The 17536-nt window shown below is 43.5% G+C and overlaps 1 pseudogene; it reads left to right on the forward strand.

Moving 5' to 3' along the window:
• Window positions 1-17536, forward strand: part of LOC118357693 (DNA primase large subunit-like) — a 113375-nt pseudogene that overhangs the window by 82956 nt on the left and 12883 nt on the right.

The following is a 17536-nucleotide window of genomic DNA, read 5'->3' on the forward strand; positions in this document are numbered from 1 at the left end:
CTGCCATTCAATGAATACGTCAGACTGTATTTCTGTATAGTGCAACAATAGCTTTCTATGAGGCACAATTACCTTTCTGTATAGTACAATTACATGTTTTATACAAAGATTGTTGAGAGTAAGCTGTTATTATCATAGCCCCAGGTAATGGAGCCAGTGGACCCAAAGTCCTAAATGGACCCTGAGACCGAACCATGTCCTGCTGTAGCACTTTGTAGACTAATGATGACAATGTGTTCTTTCTCTGGAACTGTTGTGATAGACTGCTGTAATTTATTTTCTCTTTCTCTGCCTCTCTCTTGTTGGTCCATTGCTGTCCTTGTAGCCATGGCTACGTGGATCAGGACTACAGCATACAGAAGAGTATTGGGAACATGTCTTTGGAGCAGATCGATCCGGTGAGTATGCATTGAAACACAAAGGAAACATTTATACTAGGGAGGACAAGGAAGATGTAGAGGACGCTGGTTATATCAGAACAGAAATGTACAGTCATTGCAGCAGTTTTCTGTCCACCTATCTCAGTATTGGTTCATACTGTATGTTTCCATCAGTGGTGAGTGTCTTCAGTGTTCACAAGAATTACTGCTTGAAACTTAACTTTTGAGGCAATAGTCCTCGCATTTCATGCCCAATGTCATGCCTAATGTCATGCCCAATGTCATGCCTAATGTCATGCCCAATGTCATGCCTAATGTCATGCCCAATGTCATGCCTAATGTCATGCCCAATGTCATACCCAATGTCATGCCCAATGTCATGCCCAATGTCATGCCTAATGTCCTGCCCAATGTCATGCCTAATGTCCTGCCCAATGTCATACCCAATGTCATGCCCAATGCGTTAGCGAGACAGAGTTCTCTACATTGACATTCAGAAGGGATTCCGAAGGGGTTTTAATGAACCATTGTGGTCTCTGTGAGGGGAATTAAACTGATCGAGGCCACAGCTCAGCTCAGACTCGCTGTGCATTCTTCACTTTCTCCATTTCAGAGACCACTGCTGTTCCAATTAAGTGGCCCGTCAGCAAATGCTAATTTCGTCCTTCAGATTTACCCACTCTCAAACAGAAGTCATGTATCCACTTGTAAATAGTAGCCCTTTTGAAGCAAGATCTGGCACATAAACAAGAACATTTCTGTTCAATCAAATGACTCTATCTCCAACCGCAAATGTCACCCACAATGCTTTAAATGTTCACTTTTAGTATTTAGTACTCAATTTCTCAATATCACACAGCATTCTTTCTAAGTGTGTTGACGCTAGCAAGCCATGTATGTGAACCAGAAATGGATACTATACCACAGCTAGGAGTCGATCAGGGAAGCAGCTTTGTCGTCTCTACTGGCGAGACATTCCTCTACTACTTGGTCATGGGAGAACGAATGAGACCGAGAGGGCTTTAATTTGAGCTGTTTGTGATGTGGTGCTCAACAGATGGAAAAGGCTGTCTGTGGGTCTAGTTTTTTCTCTCTCTCTATTCGGCACCTGTAGAGTTGGCTTTGGACTCCGAGTGGCTAAACCAGAACCTTGTGATCACCAGATGACTGGGCTAGACGATCACCGCCACTCTCCTGCAGCTCTACTAAATAAGCTTTCCTCTTATAATAATGAGGTGTGTGTTTGTGTGTGTGTGTGTGTGTGCTTTACATGATATTGAGCTGTATTAACAGTGCCACCACAGCTTTAAGTGATAAGGATGCCTGGCCTAGATAAAATCAGGAGGACATTTTAGCGTAGTCTGGATTGTGATATTGCGGGCCATGTAACAAACTGACTGCATATCGGTGCGTTCGGAGAGAAAATATGGAAATATGGAGTCATTGGTGGATGAAACGGATCATTCCATGCAGCTTTTTGATTGCATTGCTGCCATGGTCAAGTTAGGCAGTTGACTTTTGCCTGCATATCTAAATGTGTCCTCTCTTCCTTCAGCTATCGGTAAAGTCCTACCCCCTGTCCGTGAGGCAGCTCCACCGGTTGCTGAGGGAAAGCCACCACCTCCGCCACGGTGGGAGCATGCAGTACAAACTGTTCCTCAAGGGCATAGGCCTCACTCTGGACCAGGCCCTGCAGTTCTGGAGGTCCGAGTTCGTCAAGGGCAAAGTGGACGCAGACAAGGTAAACTTCTTGGACGTGAATAATTGAAAGACATAGAAAGCAGCTCGAGGGAGAGACAACAGTATAGTACATACAAGGACATTATTGAGGTGGTCCTCTTGGCTGGGTAACAATAGTGCTATTTCAATTTCTATACTAGCTATATTTTGAAGTAGGAAGGCAATGACTCCTGACCTACATGGCACAAGGTATTCATAAAGAAAGGCTCAGTTCCTCAGTGGTTGATTGTATGGCCTAGAGGTCTCCAGATATTTGTATTGATGGTGGAGTTGACCTTTCATTCCTCCAGGATCTTAATGATATAGTTGTGAGCGAATGCACCTCGGTTATGACTCCATCTTATTTTCATGTCTACGGTACGTTCAACAAGAAAATGACTGTCCTCAGCGGGACTAGTCTCTCCATGTCTCCACTTCTCATTCTGCATCTGAACGGTTGTTTCCAATTGATCCTCAATCACCAGAACCCTGATGAGGTTCCCATCTCTACCGGAGGGGAGGTGTCTGAAGCCTGAGACATTTGAATATAATCGCCTCTGTCAACAGATTCAAGTGCTCATTCATGCTGTTCAGTTGTAAATTCCTTTATCGTTCAAGTGGAATTTCACCTCGGTTAGGCTCAGCTGGAGAATGACACAACCCCCCTTCACTCTCGTCTTGGCCACTCACCCTGATAGTGTTTCCCTTTGCTAGGACAAGTGTAGTGGTTTCTATGTTCTAGTTGCGTTATGGTCATAATGTTAGTGGCTATTTCAGGTAAGAACTTCAGTTTGCGGGACTATGGTGAGCGTGTTGAGTGGCTGATTGTGCAAACCTGTTATGTCATCAGTTATGGTGGGTAAGAAGAAGAAAGTAAAAGCAGCAGTTTTGAGGAACTTTGGAATTGTAGAATGAAAAAACGTAATTAAGCATCTCTTTGAGAAAGTTTGCTCTGTCTCTTTAGACCCTCATTTTCAGGAAGATAGTGAATTCATACCATGGGTGAGGGGTAGATTTTCAAATCTGCATTAACAACATGCATATGAGGATTCTGCCAAGTGTTATTCCCGGGCTTTATGCATTGTCTTGAATGTATCAACGGCACAGGCGTTATGCTGCAAGAGAAGCATCATTAATTTACAGGGACCTTTTCTTCATTTTATATTTGTGCTTTAATATTCAGTAGAGCTTGAATATGGAAAATGAATCATTTCTGGTTTAAGAAAACATGATTTGGTGAATTGTCACAATGTAACACCTTCATTTCTAGGCCTCCGTTGTTCAATACATTCTCTGCAGTCAAAGCACTTTAAAAGCATAAATAATTCATTTTGTGGTATATTATTCTCATTTGCAAGATAACACAGGTCACGAAGAAACAAACAAATAGCCTTCCAGAGGTATGCTATTGGTGGGGGATGGATAAGGTGTGTCTATATGCACCTCGGATAATGTAAAATGAGGTAAAACACAATTCTTTTCTTTCTACAGATACGGCGTTTTTGCTGATTATTTTTAAAATGCAGTGCATTTTTCCGTGACAACAGCGCAGAGAAAATAGGTGCCTGTGCCACTTTCAAGGAAATAATATGTCACTTTGTAAGGGCAATAAATTAAGATATAGCAGAATAGTTTTCAGACAATAATTGTTTTGAAACACCACCTGACAAAAATAAAATTGACCACTGATTTCAGTTTCACAATATAAACTGACAGGCCCAACACGGGTAGCTAGAATCCAACAGGGTTTTAGAAACTGGAATTGTCATACAGGTTTTGATCAGAATAAGACTAGATACAAGTTAGACTAGATAATTATAGATATTAACATTAGTCTTCCATGTACATGGCTAGATTTACACTGTGGTCATTGTCCTTCTGGCTGGAAACAAACCGCATGAACCAGTGACACAATTTGACTGGCACTTTCACACTGCAGTGTATGCTTACTGAGCTGCCCTTTTGATTTTTACATTTACACAAAGTTGGGAGGGAAAAGGCAGGTGAAATATGTCAATACTGTATATTTTGTCAGAAAAATAGCAGCACTCGGCTTAAACACCTGGAATAAAATAATTTCTGTGCACACTTCTCTGTGAACACTTCTCTGTGCACACTTCTCTGTGCACACTTCTCTGTGCACACTTCTCTGTGAACACTTCTCTGTGCACACTTCTCTGTGCACACTTCTCTGTGCACACTTCTCTGTGCACACTTCTCTGTGAACACTTCTCTGTGCACACTTCTCTGTGCACACTTCTCTGAACACTTCTCTGTGAACACTTCTCTGTGAACACTTCTCTGTGAACACTTCTCTGTGCACACTTCTCTGTGAACACTTCTCTGTGCACACTTCTCTGTGCACACTTCTCTGTGAACACTTCTCTGTGCACACTTCTCTGTGCACACTTCTCTGTGCACACTTCTCTGTGCACACTTCTCTGTGAACACTTCTCTGTGAACACTTCTCTGTGAACACTTCTCTGTGCACACTTCTCTGTGAACACTTCTCTGTGCACACTTCTCTGTGAACACTTCTCTGTGCACACTTCTCTGTGAACACTTCTCTGTGCACACTTCTCTGTGCACACTTCTCTGTGCACACTTCTCTGTGCACACTTCTCTGTGAACACTTCTCTGTGAACACTTCTCTGTGAACACTTCTCTGTGCACACTTCTCTGTGCACACTTCTCTGTGCACACTTCTCTGTGCACACTTCTCTGTGAACACTTCTCTGTGAACACTTCTCTGTGCACACTTCTCTGTGAACACTTCTCTGTGCACACTTCTCTGTGAACACTTCTCTGTGCACACTAATCTGTGAACACTTCTCTGTGCACACTTCTCTGTGCACACTTCTCTGTGCACACTTCTCTGTGAACACTTCTCTGTGAACACTTCTCTGTGAACACTTCTCTGTGCACACTTCTCTGTGCACACTTCTCTGTGCACACTTCTCTGTGAACACTTCTCTGTGAACACTTCTCTGTGCACACTTCTCTGTGAACACTTCTCTGTGAACACTTCTCTGTGCACACTTCTCTGTGAACACTTCTCTGTGAACACTTCTCTGTGAACACTTCTCTGTGAACACTTCTCTGTGAACACTTCTCTGTGCACACTTCTCTGTGAACACTTCTCTGTGCACACTTCTCTGTGAACACTTCTCTGTGAACACTTCTCTGTGCACACTTCTCTGTGAACACTTCTCTGTGCACACTTCTCTGTGAACACTTCTCTTTGCACACTTCTCTGTGCACACTTCTCTGTGCACACTTCTCTGTGCACACTTCTCTGTGAACACTTCTCTGTGAACACTTCTCTGTGCACACTTCTCTGTGCACACTTCTCTGTGCACACTTCTCTGTGAACACTTCTCTGTGAACACTTCTCTGTGAACACTTCTCTGTGCACACTTCTCTGTGAACACTTCTCTGTGAACACTTCTCTGTGCACACTTCTCTGTGAACACTTCTCTGTGCACACTTCTCTGTGCACACTTCTCTGTGCACACTTCTCTGTGAACACTTCTCTGTGAACACTTCTCTGTGAACACTTCTCTGAACACTTCTCTGTGAACACTTCTCTGTGCACACTTCTCTGTGAACACTTCTCTGTGCACACTTCTCTGTGCACACTTCTCTGTGAACACTTCTCTGTGAACACTTCTCTGTGCACACTTCTCTGTGAACACTTCTCTGTGCACACTTCTCTGTGAACACTTCTCTGTGCACACTTCTCTGTGAACACTTCTCTGTGAACACTTCTCTGTGCACACTTCTCTGTGAACACTTCTCTGTGCACACTTCTCTGTGAACACTTCTCTGTGCACACTTCTCTGTGCACACTTCTCTGTGAACACTTCTCTGTGAACACTTCTCTGAACACTTCTCTGTGAACACTTCTCTGTGCACACTTCTCTGTGAACACTTCTCTGTGCACACTTCTCTGTGCACACTTCTCTGTGAACACTTCTCTGTGAACACTTCTCTGTGCACACTTCTCTGTGAACACTTCTCTGTGCACACTTCTCTGTGAACACTTCTCTGTGCACACTTCTCTGTGAACACTTCTCTGTGAACACTTCTCTGTGAACACTTCTCTGTGCACACTTCTCTGTGAACACTTCTCTGTGCACACTTCTCTGTGAACACTTCTCTGTGAACACTTCTCTGAACACTTCTCTGAACACTTCTCTGTGCACACTTCTCTGTGCACACTTCTCACACTTCTCTGTGCACACTTCTCACACTTCTCTGTGAACACTTCTCTGTGAACACTTCTCTGTGAACACTTCTCTGTGAACACTTCTCTGTGAACACTTCTCTGTGAACACTTCTCTGTGCACACTTCTCTGTGAACACTTCTCTGTGAACACTTCTCTGAACACTTCTCTGTGAACACTTCTCTGTGAACACTTCTCTGTGCACACTTCTCTGTGCACACTTCTCTGTGAACACTTCTCTGTGAACACTTCTCAACTTTCTTTGGAACTCATTTAGGCATCCAGTTGATTTAGGTACATTTTAAGAGCAGTTAAGATTGGCCTTTTCCACTGAGACTTCAGAACCAAAGAACCAAACCTTTGCCAAGCTGTACTGGCTTCTATGGAGACACGCCACAGTTCAAAGAGTTGCTGGCTTCTATGGAGACACGCCACAGTTCAAAGAGTTGCTGGCTTCTATGGAGACACGCCACAGTTCAAAGAGTTGCTGGCTTCTATGGAGACACGCCACAGTTCAAAGAGTTGCTGGCTTCTATGGAGACACGCCACAGTTCAAAGAGTTGCTGGCTTCTATGGAGACACGCCACAGTTCAAAGAGTTGTTGGCTTCTATGGAGACACGCCACAGTTCAAAGAGTTGCTTGTGCTTTGACTACTGCTAAGCCACTTTCACACACTCTCAAAAGCAATAAGAGGATGTATTTTTTCCTATTCCTCCAGCTTCACTTCTTCCTGCTCCACTAGTCTCCCGCCATTTATTGTGTAAGCGGCTTGTAGCCCGGTCAGGCGAACACATTCTCTGCCAGTCATGGAATGCCTCTCTTCAAAGTGCCCTATTTCCAGAGTGGCTTGGTCTCCTCGGTCTGCTCCCCTCAGGTGTAACCTGGACGGCCGCGCACATGAACTAATGTGTGTAAGTTCCATTATTGATTTAAGTTCAGCATGAAGCTGATCGGTGTAAATAAATCATGGCAAGAAGCCCCTTAGCCCTCTCAAAGCTCCTTCCCAGCCCTCTCCATGCTCCTGGAACATGACTACATCCTCAGAGTACCCTCATCAATATTGCACTGTCTCACGCCTCTGCACTCTAACCGCATACGCTTCATATCAATAGCCTGGACCATGGTAACCTTTTCTTCTTTGTGGTTGGAGGCCAGGGGCCGAATGGCCTGGGATCCTCTGACTGGCTCTCGTGGCCCTCAGGTCTCCACTGTTGCTAAGCGGACAGTGTTAACATTTATTCCGGAGCGTGGACAATGTGGGGTGCATCAGGGTGAAACTCATTAGACTGGCTCACTGGCGGACCAATCTGCAGAGGAGCTAATCCTCCTGACTGGCCAGGGAGGGACACTCCATGCCCAATCTACATGAGTGATTCCCATTTCATTTCCGAATTGTATTCCATCTAAAGATGAAAGCAGCAAGTCTGAACCAAAGTGCATTTTTACGTGCTGCGTTCTCTTCTTTTTTCTTTTTTTTTTTTTACAGTCGAGCAGGTGTTAGTAGCTTATGTAGCAGCTGCATGTTGGAGCATCTTTTATAGCTCCAGCGGGTGAAATGAGCCTATAAAGCACAGGCATACGGACCTGTGTAGGTGTACTGTTGACCTCAGGAAGCTGACATCAACACAGATATTATGTTTGATGTATATCCAGGTCTACCTAAAGGCAATAAAAAATGTCAACAGCTAGATATAGTCAGAGTAAAATTGTACATCATAAAACCATAGTTTCCTTATTTCCTGCTCACCTGAATTAGACTCAAGTTTACTTTGCTGTTGCCTCCCAAATCAAATATTATTTTGTTAGATTTGGAATTCTCTAGTTTGTTTGTTTCAAGGGATCATTCACTGGAAGTGTAATGAAATTGGTTTGAAATGAGATGAGCATAGATAATCAACTGGCATGCTAATGCAAAGCTAGACCCTAATGACTGCTTATTACTGTTTTGAAGCTCATCAATTAAGCAGAATAAAAGGCGCGTGCGTTGTCACAAGGCCTGGATAACAATTACTTAATTAGGTTTACAAATGTCAGTGCTTTAGCAATTTGACAGTTACACTAATTAGGAACTTCAACAACCAACATCGAAGCCAAACACTTCAAAAAAATAAAAATGAATGCAATTATTTTACAGAGTCCAAGGATATTCAAAACTAAGTCAGTTGAAAGGGGGGATCCAAAGACCTTTTTGCTTGTCACCTTATTTGGTCTTGGGGTTTAGAGGGAAAAACGGTGTTTCAAGATTATAAAGAGAGTCTCTTTGTTTCAGAGGCTCCTAATCCAGTCATTATTACTGCAGTCTTTATCATTTGTGCTCTGGCTCTGAGATAATGCCTGTGGAATGAATTAGCGGTGTGTTGTTTTAAGACAAGGTGAGACCTAGGGGGCACGCTGGCTAATTACATAGTTGGTCAACTTCTCTCCTAGTTTTATTAGCTCTGAGCTTCAGATAGCCTTGTTTTATTCGCTCGGAATAGAAATATTGACTTTTTAATGAATCCGTAAAACTGTTTCATTCTACACTTGTCTTTTCTTTGTATTTGTGTAGTGAATTTAGGGTCGAGTGTTTTGCTCATGAACAGCTGTTTTGATAGGCAGACGACAGTGGATGGTTTCACAGGTGAGGTGTGGAAATTGCAGTTCTGCTGTCGTCACAAAGCTTTTCAACATTGCCAGTGTCTTTTCTACTCTAGCAATGTAACCTTCAAAAACAAATGCATCACTCGCAATAGGCTTTGTTCTGTGGGGGCTGTTGAAGGATGACCACTGAGACTCAGAGGGCTGAGGGAGGAGTAGCAGCTCCCTTAACAACCAGTCTAAGGAGTCCACCAGGAGAGGGGCATCAGGATTCTTAATGCTCTCTACTGGTGAGCGGCAACGGCCCAGCGTGGCCTGATTCTGCCTAGGCTGCTGCTGCTTCCTACCGCAGTGTATCCTGGGACGGTCTCCAGATTTCAGTCGAAGCCTGACAAGATGTTTGAGAGCTAGGCCACGTGTAGGAATTGCACTCCCAACAGTTTAGCTGAATTGATCAGCTCCCGCAGTGAAAGAAATACCCTTGCTAACTTTCTCTGCGAGTGTGTGTGTCTGGGGGGGTCAGACGAGTTAATGTTCAGACCGCATCTGTAATTGAGAAGCATATCAAATATTTAGACATCACTCTTGGTATGAGGATGATAATTCATGCCTATTGCAGCGTAAAATTGCATCAGCCCAATACTTGTAATGCAAATTCTAATATTTTGTTCACGTATGCATATAGCAGTATTTTAAATAAAGGTGTTTATTCTGTGCCTATAGTGCCAATATATTCTACAAACTACTGTGCAGAATAGCTGTGCTTAGTAACAGGGCAGTCCTCTCAATCTTAACTTCTTTATTGCTCTACTGTCTACCAAAGTCTACTTTACGGAACAGTGTATCTTGATGTGTTATCTTCAGGCAGGAAGTGGTGCTTCATTTATGGTAAAAACACTGTCCCCTTTCCAATGTCAAAGGTAAGTGGTGTTCTGCAAGCACTGGATTGGTCCAGAGATAATGGACCCAGTTGGGTAGTATAGCATCCCCATTCCTTGACACGCAAACGCACATACACATCACACACACACTGGCAAAGCTGCTGCCTGTTTAATTAGTGAACTCTCCTCCTCCTGAGGCATCAGCCCACAGCACCAACGTGGCCTCGTCCATCAAGCAGCCCTAACTGCCTGGCCTAGATGCTGTTTACTCAGCAAAACCCACCTGAACATCCATGACTTCCCACCACGAATTGACAGAGAGAGGAGACAATCAAGGGTGGTAGGGTGTAAAGTGGGTGGGATTCACCACTGCTATATAGGTGGACTTTTCAAGCAGGTTAGGTAGGACACTGAGGAAATGTGCCCTTGACTGAAGTAAATGCCTTACTTGAGTTGCTCCAGTGGAAACTTAATCATTTCATTCTAAGCCATTCTAAGTGATCCCTGGTCATGACCCCACTCTCCGAGGGTGTCTCTGGGGGTAGTGGGATATGCAAAAAACAAAAAATCCCTCCACACACTATATGTGTGAAACAGGACAAATATACTCACCCCCCTAGTTGACCTTTTGAAGTCATTATGTGTCCAAAGCTTGGTTCAATCTATTTATGCAGCAAGATCAAGATAGTGGGATTGTTGAAGTTGGTTTATCTGATCAGAGTCATGTTATCGGATTATTTCACTGATAGCTGTCAAGGATGCATCTCAACTCTTGTGGCATCCTCTTGTCATTGTCTCCGTTCCTTAATCTCTCCACTAATCTGAAAACAGGCCCTGGATATGCTGCTTTCACCTATCAGGCATCATGGAAGCTACATCTGCAATGTGTTGTCCTCAAAACTTCTGAAAATGCCTGTTGGGTTCTAAAATCTTTCCAAAATTAAGACTTGGATTATTGACATTTTGTGCGTTGTTTTGCATGACTAATAACTTTGGGATCATTGGGTAACACATTGATAGTTCGTGCTCATTAAAGTTTGGGTTGAGAGTGAGAAATGAACACATGAAGCCAATTTGAACCACCAGGAAGGGTGTACTTGCGAGGAGTGTTGATGTTTCCGCCTGGATTATCCTGTAAAACGTACTAATTGGATATGTTAACAGTTTCAGATTATTTATTTTTCACCTACAAAATAGTTAATTCTGTATTTGTGTGATGAGCAGTAGAACCAACATAGTTTTGGGCTTTTGGTTAATTATGTCAGTGTGCTTGCTTATTTCAATGATGTAGTCTTTCTACTTTGTTTCAACATCATGTACCTATAAACCCATGCATGACAGAAGCGGAACAGTGTATTCTGTTCTCCAGTTCTTCAACTGGATACCTGTAGTGAATAAACGCCAGTGTTCGCTAAAATATAATTATGCTGAATGTTATGGTATTTATTATGTAGGTATTTGTTTATTCTCATTATATCCTACAGTGAGACTAAAGACCCTTTATAACAAAGCCTTGTTTGTTTCTCCCTGGACTCAGTCCTCCATAAATCCACTTTGTTTTCCTGTCATCTGATACTTTCTCATTCACTGCCCTTGATTGAGACCGGGTAATTAGGTAATTGACCCAGGAACCTTGAGTGTGTCTGGCGACGCCGTACGTGGCTGGCTGCTTGCAAAATCCTTCCGAACTTCAATTCCTCCTTGAAGGAGCTACAGGTTTTTATTATTCAAGTCACTCCCAGGATGTAATCTCTGTTTCCGTCTAGTTCTGTGCTTAATGTCTCTGCCGAGGCATTAGTCTTTGGAGCTCTCTTGCTTTTGCTGTCTGCTCTTGATACATTTCACACAGCCAGAGGAGAAAGGCAGGGGAGCTGTCTATTCTGTTCGCACCCTGGAAGCCTGAAAGAAAATACTTCCTGGATTGGAAAAACAAAGCTTCTTAACATAGGTGATGATTGCGAAGAGTCTGGTGCCTCAAAATAACCTACACTATAGGCTTGGATTCTCTGAAGGAACTTTTCCAAAGTTGGATTAAAACTGGATGGATTTGAAGAAGACGTTACATATTAATATGGCCAATATCCTCTGTGCTTTTCACCTTAATCCACAGCCAGGTTATATCCTACAGTTCTCAAAATGTAAGCCCACATTTATTTATTATCCATAAAGGCATGAAGTGCCAAACAACTACACTGTGTCTACCAAACATTAGGAACACCTTTCTAATATTGAGTTGCACCACCACCTTTTGCCCTCAGAACAGCCTCAATTTGTTGGGGCAAGGTGTCGAAAGCGTTCCTCAGGGATGCTGACCCATGTTGACGCCAATGCTTCCCACAGTTGTCAAGTTGGCTGGATGTCCTTTGGGTGGTGGACTATTCTTGATACACACGGAAACTGTTAAGCATGAAAACCTCAGCAGTTCTTGACACAAACTGGTGCTCCTAACATCTACTACCATGTCCTGTTCAAAGGCACTTAAATATTTTGTAATGCACATTCAACCTCTGAATTGCACACACACAATCCACCTCTCAATTGTATCGAGGCTTAAAAATCCTTTAACTTGTCTCCTCCCCTTCATCTACACTAGGGTTGAATGGAGGGAACCCGGTTACCGAGATTTATCGCCCAAAACCACTCCGTTTTCCCTTTATAAATAACTGCCAGATCCTGGTAAATTATAATAAATTATTTTTATGAACAGCATGGCGTACATAAAGGTCCTATTATATTTCAAAATCAAATTCGCTAGCCTACAGTGCTTTCGGTAAGTATTCAGACCCCTTGACCTTTGCCACATTTTGTAATGCTACAGCCTTATTCTAAAACGGATTTGGGGAGTTTCTTCCATTCTTCTTTGCAGATCCTCTCAAGCTCTGTCAGGTTGGATGGGGAGCGGCGCTGCAGAGCTATTTTCAGGTCTCTCCTGAGATGTTCGATCGGGTTCAAGTCTGGAATCTGGCTGGGCCACTCAAGGACATTCAGAGATTTGTCCAGAGATTTGCCCCGAAGCCACTCCTGCATAGTCTTGGCTGTGTGCTTAGGGTCGTTATCCTGTTGAAAGCTGAACCTTTGCCCCAGTCAGGTACTGAGCGCTCTGGAGCAGGTTTTCAACAACAATCTCTTTTGTACTTTGCTCATTTCATCTTTCCCTCGATCCTGACTAGTCTCCCAGTCCCTGCCACTGAAAAACATCCCCACAGAAGGATGCTGCCACCACCATGCTTCACCGTATGGATGGTGCCAGGTTTCCTCCAAATGTGATGCTTGGCATTCAGGCCAAATAGTTTAATATTGGTTTCATCAGACCAGAGAATCTTCTTTCTCATGGTTTGAGAGTCCTTTAGGTGCCTTTGGGCATACTCCAAGTGTGCTGTCATGTGCCTTTTACTGAGAAGTGGCTTCCATCTGGCCAGTCTACCATAAAGGCCTGATTGGTGGAGTACTGAAGATAAGGTTGTCCTTCTGGAAGGTTCTATCTCAACAGAGGACCTCTGGAGCTATGTCAGAGTAATCTCTGGGTTGTTGGAGCTCTACGGACAATTCCTTCGACCTGATGGCTTGATTTTTGCTCTGACATGCACCAATCAACTATTGGACCTTATATAGACAGGTGTGTGCCTTTCCAAATCATGTCCAATCAATTGAATTTACCATAGGTGGACTACAATTACCATAGGTAGACTACAAGTTGTAAAAACATCTCAGGGATGATCATGTCACCTCCTGATCTGTTTCACCTGTTCCTGTTATTGTCTCCACCCCCTCCAGGTGTCGCTTATTTTCCCTGGTGTATTTATACCTGTGTTTCTTGTCTCTCTGTGCCAGTTCGTTGTGTATCTTAGTCAAGTCATCCAGTGTGTTTTCCCCATACTCCTTTTGATATTCTCTTTTTGATAGTCCTTCACGGTTTTGACCCCTGTCTGACTCTGGACTACTTTCCCGCCTGCCTGATCATCCTGCCAGCCCTGACCTTGATTCTGCCTGCCCTTCGGTACCTTTTGAAGTCTGAACTGGTTTTGACCCTTTTTCCTGTCCACAACCATCCTATTGGATTAATAAATATTGTAAGACTCCAACCATCTGCCTCCTGTGTCTGCATCTGGATCTCGCCTTGTCATGATAGATCAATGGAAAATGGATGCACCTGAGCTCATTTTCTAAATTCTCATAATAAAGTGTTCAAATACTTTTTTAAATAAGGTTTTTCTGTTTATTTTTTTAAACATTTGCAAAAATATAAAAACCTGTTTTCGCTTTGTCATTATGGGGTGTTGAGTGTAGGTTCCTGAGGATGTTTTTGATTTAATCCATTTGAATCCATTTCCCCAATAATCAAGGGGTCTGAATACTTCCCGAAGGCACTGTATATGTACTTAATGTTTTGTATACTCAGTTTATGTAGCTTGTATCGTCAAGCTTTTTACCCAACCCACTAATATAGAGCAAAAAGCTGCACTTTTACTAACTTGAAAAGCAGACAAATTGATGTGCATTTTGGGAAGAGCCATGATGTATTGTGGAGTCCCTCACCTTCAATGTTGTACTGTTTATTTTACAAGTTGTTCGTTGTTATGAGGCTTGTAGCAGTGATTACAATGAAACATGTTTTAATGGCATTACACAAGATGGATTAGGGCTAGTTACACATCCGTCACTATGGACTGTCTCTGAGGAGCCACGGCAAGTCTTACACACACACTTCTAATTCCTTCTATTTCAGGTTTCTCTGTCGCCGTTGCCAAAGTGTGTTGGACTGGTGATGTTAACAGTACAGTAAATCCCCAGGGTAGACACTGCATTAACTAACAGGCTGTACAGTAAGCCCCCAGGGTAGACACTGCATTAACTAACAGGCTGTACAGTAAGCCCCCAGGGCAGACAATGCATTAACTAACAGGCTGTACAGTAAGCCCCCAGGGCAGACACTGCATTAACTAACAGGCTGTACAGTAAGCCCCCAGGGCAGACACTGCATGAACTAACAGGCTGTACAGTAAGCCCCCAGGGGAGACGATGCATTAACTAACAGGCTGTACAGTAAGCCCCCAAGGCAGACGATGCATTAACTAACAGGCTGTACAGTAAGCCCCCAAGGCAGACGATGCATTAACTAACAGGCTGTCCAGTAAGCCCCCAAGGCAGACGATGCATTAACTAACAGGCTGTACAGTAAGCCCCCAAGGCAGACGATGCATTAACTAACAGGCTGTACAGTAAGCCCCCAAGGCAGACGATGCATTAACTAACAGGTTGTACAGTAAGCCCCCAAGGCAGACGATGCATTAACTAACAGGCTGTACAGTAAGCCCCCAGGGCAGACAATGCATTAATTAACAGGCTGTACAGTAAGCACCCAGGGGAGACGATGCATTAACTAACATGCTGTACAGTAAGCCCCCAGGGCAGACAATGCATTAACTAACAGGCTGTACAGTAAGCCCCCAGGGTAGACACTGCATTAACTAACAGGCTGTACAGTAAGCCTCCAGGGTAGACACTGCATTAACTAACAGGCTGTACAGTAAGCCTCCAGGGTAGACACTGCATTAACTAACAGGCTGTACAGTAAGCCCCCAGGGGAGACAATGCATTAACTAACAGGCTGTACAGTAAGCCCCCAGGGCAGACGATACATTAATTAACAGGCTGTACAGTAAGCCCCCAGGGTAGACAATGCATTAACTAACAGGCTGTACAGTAAGCCCCCAAGGCAGACAATGCATTAACTAACAGGCTGTACAGTAAGCCCCCAAGGCAGACAATGCATTAACTAACAGGCTGTACAGTAAGCCCCCAGGGGAGACGATGCATTAACTAACAGGCTGTACAGTAAGCCCCCAGGGTAGACAATGCATTAACTAACAGGCTGTACAGTAAGCCCCCAGGGGAGACGATGCATTAACTAACAGGCTGTACAGTAAGCCCCCAGGGTAGACAATGCATTAACTAACAGGCTGTACAGTAAGCCCCCAGGGTAGACAATGCATTAACTAACAGGCTGTACAGTAAGCCCCCAGGGGAGACGATGCATTAACTAACAGGCTGTACAGTAAGCCCCCAAGGCAGACAATGCATTAACTAACAGGCTGTACAGTAAGCCCCCAAGGCAGACAATGCATTAACTAACAGGCTGTACAGTAAGCCCCCAGGGGAGACGATGCATTAACTAACAGGCTGTACAGTAAGCCCCCAGGGGAGATGATGCATTAACTAACAGGCTGTACAGTAAGCCCCCAGGGTAGACGATGCATTAACTAACAGGCTGTACAGTAAGCCCCCAGGGGAGACGATGCATTAACTAACAGGCTGTACAGTAAGCCCCCAAGGCAGACAATGCATTAACTAACAGGCTGTACAGTAAGCCCCCAAGGCAGACAATGCATTAACTAACAGGCTGTACAGTAAGCCCCCAGGGTAGACAATGCATTAACTAACAGGCTGTACAGTAAGCCCCCAAGGCAGACAATGCATTAACTAACAGGCTGTACAGTAAGCCCCCAGGGTAGACAATGCATTAACTAACAGGCTGTACAGTAAGCCCCCAAGGCAGACAATGCATTAACTAACAGGCTGTACAGTAAGCCCCCTAACAGGCTGTACAGTAAGCCCCCAGACAATAAAGGCAGACAATGCATTAACTAACATGCATTAACTAACAGGCTAACTAACACAGTAAGCCCCCAAGGCAGACAATGCATTAACTAACAGGCTGTACAGTAAGCCCCCAGGGGAGACGATGCATTAACTAACAGGCTGTACAGTAAGCCCCCAGGGGAGACACTGCATTTACCAACAGCTATGTCAACATCTCCTCAGTAAAATGGGTAGAGGACTGTTTGGGCTCAGTTTAAATCAAGTTAAACCAGATTCACGCTAATATGACTTGCATGGTTTTTTCTCCCTTTTGTCATATTGAAGCCAACTTCTAAGGAACAGTTTCCCCTGGGGATGTTTGATAAGGCTTTGAAATGAGAGCCTCATTGTTCGACTGCATTTGTTTTTTGTTTTTGTTTTTGGTGGTATGCTTATGAGGCATTTTTTGGTATTGAATTAATTCGTTTTGTCGATGAATTATTTTGAAATGGACAAATGTTCACATTGTGATTCATCATTGGATTAGCTAGCTTTTCAGTTATGATTACAGTTTAGAGTCAAGGCGTGTCTTTTGATCAGTCTCACTACAACTAAACCTACATGTTGCATTCAGACACGGGAAAGAAGAGCAGATCTCAGGATTTGATGTCTTGAAATAACCTTTCCAAAAGAAAAGCTTGAAATTACAAATAAGAGCTTGCTGCCTATTTATTTCAGTTGGCATCTTTCAGGCTCGGTCATGAAATAGCAATGCACTTCCACCAATGAGCACTTGCATACATTACATTGGAACTAGTTGACATTATTACAGTAATTAGTTAGTGTTATAAAAGTAAGTGGGGTATGCAGTGGAAGAATGACAGGCTTTGTGTGTGGCAGGCTTTCAGTAGAGCACTGAATGCATGAATGGCTGGCATTTGTGACACTCAATAGCTACGCCTCTGTATAATTATACTGGCTTCATTTAGCTAATGCCATTGTTGTCCTTGGAGCTAAGCTCCTTGTGAGAAGCTCTTATGACTGAATGGACCAGTAGGTTGGGGGAGGGGGTTGATAGTTACATATCGCGATTATTATTTTGGGCAATATTTTCATCCTATAGCTGGTTCTCCATCTTCTTTTTTATAGAGCCAACATGTTATCAGCACTTAT

Source organism: Oncorhynchus keta, chromosome 24 (genome assembly GCF_023373465.1).
Source record: "Oncorhynchus keta strain PuntledgeMale-10-30-2019 chromosome 24, Oket_V2, whole genome shotgun sequence".
NCBI classification, from domain to species: Eukaryota; Metazoa; Chordata; class Actinopteri; order Salmoniformes; family Salmonidae; genus Oncorhynchus; species Oncorhynchus keta.